This window comes from Orcinus orca, chromosome 12 (assembly GCF_937001465.1).
Source record: "Orcinus orca chromosome 12, mOrcOrc1.1, whole genome shotgun sequence".
Lineage (NCBI taxonomy): Eukaryota > Metazoa > Chordata > Mammalia > Artiodactyla > Delphinidae > Orcinus > Orcinus orca.
Genome location: NC_064570.1, coordinates 80,707,610 through 80,722,144, shown reverse-complemented (window position 1 = coordinate 80,722,144; position 14,535 = coordinate 80,707,610). Strand labels below are relative to the sequence as shown.

Here is a 14,535-nt window from a genome sequence, read left to right as displayed (position 1 = left end):
AGCCAAATCTGACTACATGTTGGATCTGTTTCTTTTACTTTACCCTTTGCTTCCCATTGCTTTTGTTCACTAAAAGGATACTGTCTATAAACATGGCCTGCCTCGGGGAACCCTGCCCCTCTGCCTGAATGTTAAACCAAAGTGTCTTTGTTCAGTGAAGCATCCTGACCCTGTCCACCCCTGGAAGGCTGCAAGAAAGAAGAAATTAACACATCCCCCAAGAAGAAATTAACACATCCCTTCCCCGAGGCTGGCCGTTCAGGGGGATATTTGCAAAGCTTATGGCCTTTTAACTTTACTTCCTCATCTCCTCCCCCTTTCTGTTCTATAAAAGAAACTGGCATCCAGACCCCGATAAGATGGTTTGCCAGAGACACTCGTCTGCCATCTTCTCGGTCGGCCAGCTTGCCGAAGAAAGTCGTATTCCTTGCACCGACACCTCGTCTCCGATTCATTGGCCTGTAGTGCGGCGAGCAGAGGTAACACTCTCACCTGTCCAGCTGCTCCCATACCGTGTCCTCTTAACTCCTTCCCCGCACATCAGTTAAGGGGAGCCTTTTGCAATTTAGTAAGAGGAAATAACTTCTGCTTAAAATCCTCTGGTGCCTTCCCATTGTGTTTAGAATAAACCCCAGACTCCGACCATGACTTGTAAAGCCACATGTGATCTGGACTCGCCCATCCCTTGAAAGTCTCCTTCCATTACTGTACCTTCCACTGCCCTGTCCAGCCCTGGCTGTGGCCTTTTGATGGTTCCTAGGATACACCCAGCTCCGTCTGTTCCAGAGCCTCTGCACTCGTTGCTCTCCTTCCTGGAATTCCCTTCTTCCTTGTCTTCAGGTGGCTGGCTCCCTGTCATTCTGATGTTACTTTCAGTATCACCTCTTCAGAGAAGATTTCTCCAACCTCCTGGCTAAAGCGTCTGAGCTTTGGCGGGAGGTTGCCTCCTGCTAGAAAGAAGGTGGGCTTCAGGAAGGCAGGGGCTTCCCTGTCCCATCCAGTCTACTGTGTTATACCTGAGGCCAAGAACTGTGCTGACGGTCCTGGGAGGATCTCCCTGGATCCGGCGAAAGTAGAAATAAGCGCTTGTTATTAGCTATTATTATTCAGTTCAGCTCCGATTACAGCCACACCCTAAGCTGAAGTTTGGAGGAGGCATAGGGCAGGGCGGTGGAGGATGGAGAGAGTGGAATCCAGTTCCTTCTGGTTCCCAATTAATGTGGCCCTAAAGAATGACAGGGATGTCGATGTTAAGGATTCTGATGTGATTGTTTCCACCTTAGCACTCACTATGACACAGTCTAAACTGTAGCTGTTAAGTCACTGTCTACACTGATCAGCCAGGATTGCCCGAGTTAGGGTGGGGTTAAAACACACAACCCACGTTCATCATTTCTGCTTGTGGTAGGGCCTCGGGGGCCGAATCAGATAGAGGACTCGCGGTTTGGAACTTGCCAGTGGCTGGGCCAGAGGGAAAGGAAGGGCAGGAGTGGGATGAATTTTCTCCACTGGAAGGGACACGTGTCACCCCACTCTCAGCTGATTGCTGAGAGTGAGTCACGTCACCGGTTAGAGGAATGCAGAGAGATGCAGAGCAGCACTGATGTCGGCCGGGCCGTCAGGAAGGAGAGAAGAGGAGACACAAGGTGGTCCCTGACCCATAGAAACTACTAGAACCTGAGGGCAGAAGCGATGCCCTGGCTGGTGGGCAGCAGGGCTTGCGTGATGAGCCCAGATTCTCCAAGGAGAAAGAGACGAGCAGCTTTCTACTTCCGGCCAATAGAAGAAGGGGGGCCCGAGGTCATTTTATGTCTCAGACACTCGCTTCTTCATTCAAGGCTGTTCTTTCTTTGCTGTCCATACGTCTCTTACAGATTTAGTCACTTTCTGTGTTGGTTATTCTCTGACAAATATGCTCCCTTCCCTGCCTTGTTTTATGCCCAGGAGTTGCCCTCTAGGGACGCATCACCCAAACTCTCTGACCTTCTGGTCTTCTGTCGATTTGCTGAGTGGGAAGCACAGTGTTTTAGTCTGTTCAGGCTGCTGTAACAAAACAGCACAGAACGGGTAGCTTCTAAACACAGAAATATATGGCTCACAGGTCTGGAGGTGGGAAGTCTGAGATCAGGGAGCCAGGGGGCCGGGTGATACCTCTCAGGTCCCCGGCTTCTCCTTGTGTCCTTACACGGCAGAAGAGGCCAGGGCACTCTGTGCAGACTCTTTTATAAGGCACTAATCTCATAACTTAAGCACTTCTCAAAGACACCATCGCCTTTGGGGGTTAGGATTTCAATATACGAATTTTGGGGAGAGGGCATAAACCTTGAGACCATAGCACACAGGTAGGAAGTTGGAGGGCAGGATTTGAGAGAGGTTGGGGTAATTACCCCACCCTGAAGCTCCCTTCCCTAACCTTGCAGGCATCCTTGCAGGGGCTCCTAGCTCTGTGGTCCCAAATTCTGTCTTGAACCCTTTCCTCGCGGCTTCAGACCCCACCAGAATCCTGCCAGCTGCACCCTCCCTCGGTCCTTTGGGCCCTGGCTGGGGGAAGTTTCCTGTTGCTGCTGGTCATCTCTAACTGATACCTTCACTCTGACACATCACTGTCAGCCACCTCCTTATTCCATTCCCTCCATTCCCTTATTCCATTCCCTCCATTCCCTTATTCCATTCCCGTTAAAGACTTTGTGTCTGTTGTCTGCTTCCTGCCATACTGACTAATACAACGTCTTACTTATTGGATTCCAAACAGCTGTACGTATCCTCACCCACCGTTCTTTTCTTGACATATTTCTTAGATGTGCCTTATTTCTGTGCTTTCTTATCCCCACGGCTCTCTCTTTCTCTTCACTGTGTTGACTGCAAAACAAAAAAATGCACGTGAGAGCTGTGAGTTAAGTTTTATTTGGGGCAAAATGAGGACTATAACCCGGGAGACATTTCCGCTAGCTCTGAGAAACTGCTCCAAAGAGGTAGGGAGGAAGGTCAGTATATATGTGACTTTGGTGAAGGGGGAGTATGCATAATCAAGCCCATTTTTTTTGCAGAGGTTTCTGCTGGTCTCGTGAAGGTTTCTGCTAGTCGCTAGGAGCAGACGTCACCGTGAAGGATCTTAGTGCTTTTCTAGATAAAAGGAGATGCAAGAATCGGGCTCATAAAATCTTCTCCTGAAAATAGGTAACTATCTGAAGGCCTGTTCTGTCAGTTTTCCCAGAGCACAGAGGGCCTCACTCCTGATCTCCACCCTGGACTCCTTTCAGGGGGTGTTGAGGGTCAGCGGCTGCAGTGGCTCGTGATTTCATCCTTGTAGAGGTAGATGGCAGGTGTCAATTGGTAGGTGACACCTCTTAGAACTTTGGGCTCTGTAATAGCTGGTGCAATGGAAAACATGTACCAGTTTTTGTCGAAACACCTTATTTCATTCAGCAGAGTGCTGGCCACTTGCTTTGTATTAATTTGCTGAGGCTGCACGAACAACGCGTCTCAGACTCGGGGGCTTGAAGAACAGAGCTTTATTTCTGCTCAGTCTGGAGGCTGGAAGTCCCAGATCAAGGTGCTGGCAGGTGTGCTTCTCTTCCCACCCGGCCTCCTCCCTCGGGGCCCTTGGCCTCTGTGTCTCCCTCTTATAAGGATACCAGTTTTACTGGACTAGGGCCCCAACCTAATGGCCTCATTGTAGCCTAATCACCATTGGAAAGCTCCATCTCAAACGAGGGCTGTGTTCTGAGGTTCTGGGGGTTGGGACCTTAACAGATGTATTTGGGGGGAACGCAGTCCAGCGCACTCGATACACTCCTATCACAAAGCAGGATCCCAGTGGGCTTTTGGGCATCAAAGCCTTTAGGTTCACCTTTCATCTGCCGGAGAGAGGAAGTTGCCTCTTCTAACCCTTATGCTTCCCATATTTCTGGACCCTGCCTGTTTCTCTTTTATGGGTGTTTGCAAACTGCTTGATTGTTTTGGAGGATATCTCCTTCTACGGTGCCTTGTGAAATACAGCCAATTGGTAATCAATACACGCCACTAACACTGCTTTCTCATCTTTTTCTCTAGAGCTACATTTTCTCCTGCTATGTTATCACAGGCAACAGTGTCACCGAATGTTTCGGTAAAACTCCCCTATTACATGGATGACCATTGTTCTGGTGTCCAGAGTTAGTTGGTTCACTGTCCCCTGTCCAGCCCTTGGCCACCGCCGTATATTTTAGGCTTATTGGCTATGGTAGCCCTCCATGTCAGGGGATCAATGTCAGTATTATCAGGACAGACCAGTTTTGCCACAAAACATTCTTATTCATTTCTTGCTTATGCTGCACATCTACCTGGTTGACAGTGGGCCCCTGGTGGTCGCTCAGGGACCCTGACTGATGGAGTGGCCACGCTCTTGCCACGTCAGGGGGATAAGAGAGCCATTGCCCCTTAAAGCTTGTCCTCATATATGATACATGTCACTTTTTTATACTTCATTGACCAAAGTGAGTCACACGTGTGCTTTTTTAAAATTTGTTTTTTATTGATATAGTTGATTTACAATGTTGTGTTAATTTCTGCCGTACGGTAAAGTGATTCAGTTAAACATATATATATATATATATATATATATATATATATATACACACATTCTTTTTCATATTTTTTTCCATTATGCTTTATCACAGGATATTGAATATAGTTCCTGTAGTGCTATACGGTAGGACCTTGTTGTTTATCCATTCTATATGTACCAGTTTGCATCCGCTAACCCCAAACTCCCACTCCATCCCTGCAGGGGTGTTTTTTTTAACTTCAAGGGGACAGGAAACTATTGTCCTATCTCGTGCTTGGAAAGGGAACCAGAAATTCTTGGTGAACAGCACTCAGGATTGCTATTCAGCATCCATTATCAAGGGCTGGTATTTAGCTCTGGAAATTAAGAAACTAATAGGAAAAAAACAAAAATTGAGGTCATCTGTGGCATAAATCATGGGTCCACGATGTGATTTTTGTTTTCTGAACATCGTGACACTATTTCTCCCAACAGACACACACACACGCGCGCACACACACACACACACACACACACACACCCCTTTCTTTAATGCCACAGAATTACGTATTCAGCTCTATGAATGGCAGCTGGCTGTCGTGTGTCATTTGGTAATTTCCATACCTTCTCTTTCTTACCGCAAAAGAAGCCTGCAGAGGCTGTGTTAAAAGAGTCAGGTATAGCCCTCTTCTGCTCTTTTGCGCTTGTGATCCATGCGATATGTATCTCCTTCCCTTACCAATGCATTTTAAAATGAAGTCATATTTAAATCTGTCATTTCTATAAAGCAAGAAAGGTACTTGCAGCCACGCACTGCCAAGCAGACTGGCAGATGCCACTAACAAATGGTAAAAAATTCTTCTCTGGTTCATTATTTCCATAAAAACAAACTCTCTTTCAGTTATCATTGCTGAAATAGAATGTAAACCTAATTCTAAATAACAACACAAAAAAAAGATCCAGTGGCCGTCAAACCCCAGCGCAATGTGTCTCTAGAAGTTAGTGAATAAGTGAAGTGAATCGTGATTCCCCACATCCAGAAGAGGATTCACAATCCAGGTACCCATTAAAGTGGTTTCTAGCCTAAAATAGACAGGAATCACTAACAATGCGTTAACAGTGGAACCAGGTAGGAAGCACCCAGTGGAGAAATGTGCCTACGATTAGATGCCTTTGATCTGGTACAGCCTTTTCTCAGATCCTTCTCTGGGAATAAATTATTTTGTTTGAAATCTTTCCCCCATGATTCCATCCTTTTTTCTGACGCCAGCCGAGTTTTCTAACATACAAATCTGGTGGTGTCATCGGATGAGTAGACTCCGGAACCAGGTTACCATCAAGAAAGAGTTCCGCCCCACGCCCCCTCCCCTCCACCCCACCCCCAACCAGCCTGCGGTCATGACCTCTCCAAGCCCGTCACCCCAGGGATGCCACCGTCCCAGCGCCCTCCTGGCTGCTGCTTGGCGATCAAAGCTCCACTCGAAGCTCCCTCGGCGGCCAAGTCCCCTTTGTTTGTTCTCCACCCGGGCCCCCGGACTCGTCACCTCCTGGCCTCTGCCAGCCTCACTCTTCTGCATTCGCTGCATGGTTATTTCCTGACTGCCTTTTTTTCTGTTACGAATTTGCTCTGAGCTCTGGTCTGGGCGAGCCCTGACCGCCACTTGCTTCCTCGCTGCTGACTCATTGGTCTGCTCTGTTGTCTGGCTTGGGGGACCCTCAGGATTCCTGACGACATGGCCCCCTGCCTCACTGGGACTCCTGGCACCAACCTGTCCTTGGCCCTGGAGCCACCGGACACCCCTGGTCCCCTCCCCATCTTTTCAGGGCTCTTTTCCTTATATACGGTTTTACTGCACAATCCTGGGTTAAGTCATGTAATCTTTATGTTTCCTGGTTTTCCCATTTTACAAATAGGAGTCTAGGTAAGCTGCAAGCTGCCCACACAGGGCTTGCGAGGAGCAGGTGAAACAAACACGTGAAAACACTTTGCAAAGTGCAAAACTGATGTGAGGTCTGATTTTTACTGCAGTGCGGTTTTCTCTGAAGCATCCTTCCTGGGTGTCATTTTCTTCATCCAGAGCTTTGAGGTTTGAAAAGGATTGACTGCTAGTTTGATAGACTAGTAGGTAAGAAGGAAAATAATAACTGTTGCTATTGACCATATACTGTATGCCAAGTCCCGGGCTGGGTGCTTTCGATTCATATCTAATCTGATCTTTACATCTACTCTGCAGCTGAGGAAGCAAAGGCTCAGAGACACAAAGTCATTTGTCCAGGGATGCACAGTTTGTAAGTCATAGAACAAGAGAGTGTGTTCACTTCTGTTTTATTTCCAGTCTGTAAGTCATAGAACAAGAGAGTGTGTTCACTTCTGTTTTATTGCCAGTTTGTAAGTCATAGAACAAGAGAGTGTGTTCACTTCTGTTTTATTGCAGAGCTGTGATGCTCAGCACGTGTCCTCCTGAGATGCACCGCTGGGCTTTGCCTTTTCTCTGGTCCCACCCGGCCAATTGGATTCACGCTTTGTTTTCCCTGCCCTGTGGCAGTCATGATGTAGGGCAGCCCTCCATACTGATGGTCATGCCCTGGCATAAGCTCTTCCTCTTGAGCCTGGGCTGGACTTAGAGACTTGCTTCTGATGAATAGACTACAACAGAGGTGATGCAATATCACTTCTGAAATTAGTTTACAGAAGACCGTGGCTTCTGTGTTGCTGCGTTTTCCTACTCCCTCTTGTTCAGCTTGATGAAACCAGCTACCTTACTGTGAGCTGCTCTATGGGAAGGTCCTGGGGAGCGGACTGAGAGAAGCCACCCGTAGTTGCCAAGGACCAGAATCCTGCCAACAACCCATGAATAGCTTGGAGTCAGGTCTCAGCCCAATTGAACTGCAGATTCACTGACATCGTGAGAGCCCCTGGGCTGAAGAACTCAGCTAAGTCATGCCTGCATTCCTGAACCACAAAATGGTGACATAGTAAGTGCTGTTGTGGTTTTTCTTTTAAAGCACTACTTTTGGGGGTCATTTGTTCCACGGCAGTAGATGACCAATACACATGCTGTATACTGAGAAGCATTACTGATGGAGTCTACTGTCCTTATGGCTGGTGAATGAGGAAACGAACTGACATGCTCCACTTTCTCACCCAACAAGCAACACCTAATAAGAGCTGAGATTGGAACTCATGTCACTCAAAGCCCAAGGCATCACATCACCCTCTAGGCTGAGCTGCGGGCGGACACATGCCTTTTTACAGGGGATGAAGGTGACAAGGCTGTTGTTTTGGCCCCATTGTACCAATGAAAGCAGATAAGAATTTTATGTCTGAAGATAGATTGGTAAGGAAGAGTTTGGGGACCACAGATCATAGAGGGCTTCCTAAATATTTCCACTTGAATACAGAGCCACTTTGACCTCAGGCAGGGGTCAACATTTTTCTGCAAAGAGTCAGAGAGTAGGTATTTTAGACATTGCAGGGCACGTATGGTCTGTTGCATATTCCTTCACTAAAAACAAACAAACAAACATTAAATATGTAAAAGCATTCTTAGTTCAGAGGTCTTCTAAAACCAGGCTATGAGTCACATTTATCCCAGGCTGTAGTTTGTCAGCCCCGACTGAAATTAAGGTGACCCTCAATGACTATGGCTTAATCGGAGTATGGTTCTCCACGGGGATCCAGGAGGGAATTAAGCCCTAATGTCCTAAAGCATCCATTATATGTAATGACTCCACTTCTCTCCTGTGGATTGAGAATGGCATTTGTTATGTACATACTAGGGAGAATTGAATAATACTCACTCAAAAGACTTTTGTGTTCTGAGGTTCAGATGACAAGCCCTGGCTAGTGGCACATGTAATCACACACTTATTCATTCACCAGTCATTAAGTAGGCACTCAGTGCTCAGTGTTGGTTTATGTGGCGTGACAGCAGAGATAAGTGACTCTGGGCTTTCCCTCAAAGACCTCATGCTGAGTGGACTACTCGGGAAATTTTGAAAATAATTTCTGAAGTCGTGCTCAGGCAGAAACAATGTGATGACTCTAATAAGTATTCCTTTTTCACTAATCTGATATTTTTGCTATAGATTGAGGGCGTTTCTTTTTCTCCACAGGGCTGTGATCTATGCTACGCAGACTTATTGACAGTTGTCTGAGAAATGAAAAGACCCCCTGGAAATATCTGTCCACGGGTAGACCTGGGTGAGAATCAATCCTTGCCCACCACTGACTATGTGACTTCGGGCAATTACTTAACCTTTTTGAGATACCTTTTCACCATAAGATGGAGAAAATAATAATACCCACTTCAGTGAGCTGTGGTGTAAATTTAAATGAAAAAAAGCATGCAAAGCCCTGAGGGATGATGCTAAATACATAGCAAGAGCTCAACAGAAGTACCTATTACTGCTGTTTACAGGGTACGACCCATGATTTCAGGGGCATCAGATACATGCTCTTAAGTTTTTAAAGTCAGATCCATGTATATATGTATATGAGATGTGCCCATAGAAAGGAAACATCTGCAGTTTTGTGTAATTGCTTTGGCCTCCTCAGGGAACTGGGTCAAGCTATGGAGGGTCAAACACACCTAATTAGAGAATCTACAAATCCCGAATAGATGCCATTTTTAGAAGGATGGTTCAATTTCTTCTCGACACAATAAACTGGCTGTGTAGGAGGATGGGGAAGGGGGAGAGGGGAAGCATGACTTCAGCAAATCCCTGCTTTTAACTTATTTTTTTCCATTCCTTCTGAGAGTGTCTTCATGCAGAAAAACCTCTCTCACTCTTCTGGATTCTGAAGTAAGAATGACAGAACCGAGCTTTAGTGAGCTCTTGCTTTGCACCAGGCTCTGATCAGTGAATCCTCACTCAGCCCTATGAGAGACGGAATATTTTATCATTTGCAATTTACATAACAGACGACTTGCACGGATTGCCCACCTAACTTGACCTAGGTCATGCGGCTGGGGCATCTGTGGTCTGGTTTAAATCCAGGTAGGTTCACTTCAGAGCCCCACTCTTAATTCCACTGTCCTACTACATGGCTACACAGTAGAAAGAATTTGAGTCACATATGCAATTAAAATGTTCTGGTAGTCATATTTCAAAAAAAAAAAAAAGGAAACAGGTGCAATTAATTTTTAAAATTCATTTTATTGAAGTATAGTTGATTTACAATGCTGTGTTAATTTCTTTTTTAAAATTAATTAATTAATTAATTTATTTTTGGCTGCGTTGGGTCTTCATTGCTGCGCGCGGGCTTTCTCTAGTTGCAGCGAGCGGGGGCTACTCTTCGTTGCGGTGCATGGGCTTCTCATTGCGGTGGCTTCTCCTGTTGCGGAGCATGGGCTCTAGGCATGTGGGCTTCAGTAGTTGTGGCGCGCGGGCTCAGTAGTTGTGGCTCATGGGCTCTAGAGCGCAGGCTCAGTAGTTGTGGCGCACGGGCTTAGTTGCTCTTGCAGCATGTGAGATCTTCCTGGACCAGGGCTCGAGCCCATGTCTCCTGCATTGGCAGGTGGGTTCTTAACCACTGCTCCACCAGGGAAGTCCCGCTGTGTTAATTTCTGCGGTACAGCAAAATGATTCAGTATATCTACCTTCTTTTTCATATTCTTTTCCATTATGGTTTATCACAGGATATTGAATATAGTTCCCTGTGCTCTATAGTAGGACTTTATTGTTTATCCATTCTATATGTTTGCATCTGCTAATCCCCAACTCCCAATCTTTCCCTCCCCCAAAGGTGCAGTTAATGTTAATCATATATTTAAGTTAACCAATCATCTTTAAGATGTTACCATTCAATATGTAATCACAGAAAATAGTCTTCTTTACACACTTCAGGAGTTATCACTTCTGCACGGCTCCATTAGGACCTTTCACGTGGTTGGGAACCATGCATGGCTGGTGGCCTCCATAGTGGAGAGTGTAGCCCTGCGCCGGCTCAGCCAGAGTTACTGGACTTTCTATTTACATCTCTATGTTTACATAGTCTTTATTCTTTTGTTTTGGTATCTTCAAAACTATTAAAAATATCCTGACTACTAAAACTGAAAGTAAGTTTTAAAAAAAAGGAAGAAAAGAAAGCCGTGGTAATAGGGTCATTGTTTGGGGATTTCTAACAATGCCTAAGGAAGCTGTATTCTTTGGTGACTTCTGTCAGATTGCTCAAATATTTTGAGTTCAACTGCTTGCCCATTTAAGAACATAAGGTTCATTTATCATGTTTCCCCCTTGGCCAAGCAGAAATCTAAAAATAAGCTCTTAAGTTTGACTGAACTCTTTATATAAATATCTGTTTGCAGTTGTTGTTTTAGCAAAAGAAAAAGCCAGTCTCCTAAGTGTTTTGGTTCTAGAAACTTTAGGAAACTGATTTTGCCCCTAAACACTTCCTTCCTCTAAACCACATACAGACTGAAAAAAAAAAAGGAAGTGAAAATTAGATTTTATTTTATTTTTCCTACAAGAGGACAGAAAAGACAATCCCTTCCCCCATACGACATTCTTTTGCCATTACCCTTCCCACCACCAAATTCCAAATGATGATTAGAGGATGAAAAATTGGCCCCTTCATATAAAGCTTAACTCTGTAAAGTCTGTGGAGTCTTGGTTTCAGGTGTCACATCTCATCTGACGAGTTTGGAAGGGCCTGCAGGAAATCACTGTGTCACATAAACCCCTTTTTGTGTCTCTGGCAATGTTTCCCCAACACTGGACACAGAGAAGACAACAGTAGACAGTAAGTGCTTGTTGAATTAAAATTTTTTAATTTATTTGAGGAAAGTCAAGAAAAATTTCTATGGACTATTATAAGAGAAAAGTGGTTTGCTATTTCCAAATATACTAATGGAAACACTTAGAAGAGGTATTTTGATTAGAAGGAAATGACCTGGGGGCAAGGAGTGACATGAAGATGTGGGGGAAAATCCTGGAAATTAAAAGGGTGACTGGCTTCTAGAGGTTCCTCCTTGACTCTGTCTTTACATGAAATTTTAATATGAATAAAATATAAAAACTAAAAAAAAAAGATAAAAAATATGTAGAAGAATATCTGTAAAATTTTGGTCAAGGGGAAGATTTTAAGGTAGTAGGTAGGAAACTTAGAAAACACAGTTATATTTAACCTGTCTCTCTATAGAAATACATATATATATATATACACATATATGTGCATGTATGTATGTATTTAATACATATCTTATGCAAAACAGTGAACTGGGAGAAATATATGCAATTAGAATACTAGCAGAAGATATAACAAGTTGCTCTTACTAATATACGAATGACTGATAAAAGAAAAAGCAAGTTATAAATGAAAAAAAAACCAAAGAAAATAAACTCTAAAGATTTTCTTCCTCACTAGTGAATCAGAAGTGCAAACTATACAAAAATCAGATGAAAATTTTAACTCACCACATAAGCCAAACAAACAAGTAACATCATACAACTATAGTGAAGTATGCTGGCTACCCAGCTGCTGGGGGTGTGAATTGATTGAATAAAAGACTTCAAGCGATTTCTGGTGAATAATACTTACTAATAACATTAATGCTAGCTGTCTGGGCTTAAAACATGTTAGCAAAGTATCTTTCAGAACTGTGTGTAGGGTAGAATGAAATCATATTCACTGTTAATGTTATATGTCCTTACAGAGAAAGACAAATATCACGTGATATCACTTATATGTGGAATCCACACACACACAAAAATGATACAAGCAAACTTATCTAAAAATAGAAATAGACCCACAGATATAGAAAACAAACTTATGATTACCAAAGGGGAAAGGGGGAGGGATAAGTTAAGAGGTCGGGATTAACACATACACACTACTATATATAAAATAGATAAATAACAAGGACCTACTGTATAGCACAGGGAACTATACTCAGTATTTTGTAATAGCCTATAGGGGAAAAGAATCTGCAAAAGAATATATACATATGTGTGTGTGTGTACATATATATGTGAACATATATAACTGAATCGCTGTGCTGTACATCTGAAACTAACTTGACATTGTAAATCCACTCTACTTCAATAAAATTAAGAAGAAAAGAAAAGCAAAATAAAGCTATATGCCCTTATGTGTTTTAGAAAATGAGAATTGCTATTAACCAGCTGGGTAATTTGCCTTATGCAGTAGCCTTCAGTTTGCCTAGACGACCACTCTGGCAATGGGCTAGGGGTAGAAGGCACAGGGCTGGCTTTGGGCCGAGGCTGCCCACAGCCTCATCCCTTCCCTGCTGCAGTGGCCAGGGAGTCTGGCGCTGCTGATGACACAGGCGGGGGAAGCTTCCGGATGGCATCAGACTGGATGTGAATGAAAAGGAAGCCTTTACTGGCTTACACTATTGAGATTTGTGGGTCAATATCTGGTCCTTGTGGTCTAGCCCAACCCAGCTAAAACAACAATACAGATAGTATTCTTTAGGGACTATAGAACAAACACAGTCTCTCTATATAACATAGAATGTATATATACATTCTCTCTCTATTATAACATATATATATTTAAAACATATATATATGTTTTACATACATATATATGTTTTATACATACACATACATATTTATGTTATATGTTTTACATATATAACATATTTACATTTATGTTTTTACATACATATACACATTTATAAAACATTTATATTTTGTACATGCATATACATATTTATGTCATATATGTTTTACATACATATATATGTGTATATAAAATATATATATTCAAATGCAGTTAAATATAACTGCATTTCTTTCTAAGTCTCCTACCTATCTTAAGGTCTCTCCCTTGACCAAAATTGTACAAATAGTCTTCTACATATTCTTTTGTTTTTATATTTAGCTTTTACATTTTGCTCCTATTAAAATTTCATTTAAAGCATTCAGACACATCTTACACAAACTAGCACCCTCGATTGGATGAACTATTTTGGATCATTTGGAAGCACTTTTGAGATCTTATATCACTTTCAGGTTGTTATATAAATAGATCATCAGTCACCTGTAATTACACTTGTTAACCGAGCGCCAGGCTACGGTCCTGATTAAGATGCTTCAAGTCTACTTCTTGTGGCGGCGGCGGCAGCTGCGGCGGCCGCTGCGATGCTAAGATCAATGCCTCTCCCGCCTTCGAGTCGTTCTTGTTCTTCGAGTGCGAGAACAAGATCAAGGCACCCGATGCCTGTTTGTTCACCTCCAACAAGGAGGACCACGCGCTAGGAAACATCATCAGATTGCAGCTGCTGAAGGCCCCCCAGGTGCTGTTTGCTGGCTACAAAGTCCCCCATCCCTTGCAGCACAAGACCCTCATCGTGTGCTGACCGCACGGGATGCCAGCCTTCACCCAATGCCATCACAGACCGCTTCCGTGAGCTCTTCCTGCTGGAAGAGCGCGTCCGACTGGCCATCAGAGACAAGCAAGAAGGAATTGAGTAGCGGGCTGCACCTGGCCCTTCTCCAGGCACCAGGTGGACAAGAACACTTCTTCCAGCCGTGGGCCTCCTTGTAGAAATTCCAGAGAGCCCCTCACCCCTGACACCGATGTGTCCTGTACATAGAGTCTGTTTCACTTTCCTAATAAAGTGTGGCAGGAAAAGACCCAGCTGCGGGCAGAGGCAGAGGTGACTTCCAAGCAATGGACCGTCAGTTCAGCGGAGCTAGAGGACCTGTTCCGAAGCCACTCGGGGGCCTCATTTCAAAGCGGCCTGGCCCAGACACCCAGATTTCTATCTGAGAGCATGGCAGGAACAAACTCATCTGGACAAAAACTGGGAACCTGCGGCTGCCAGGCAGTGTCTGAAGCAGAGGGAAACTGAAAGCCCATGTGCTTCTAGAAGCCTCAGCTGCCGGACCTGCTTGCCTCAGCATAGGGACACTTGATGGGGCCCACAAACAGCTCTCCCCAGGCCTCTCTTACATAGTGGAGTTTAATAAAAATAGTCACCGATAAAAAAGCAATCAATCAACTCTCATACCGGTTCTGAACGTCCTGTCCTAACACC

General features: G+C 44.2%; 1 pseudogene; it reads left to right on the top strand.

The window, feature by feature from the left end:
* Positions 1–359: 359 nt before the first annotated feature.
* On the top strand, positions 360–14,315 carry LOC125960636 (DNA-directed RNA polymerase II subunit RPB11-a-like; annotated as a pseudogene).
* Positions 14,316–14,535: the final 220 nt, after the last annotated feature.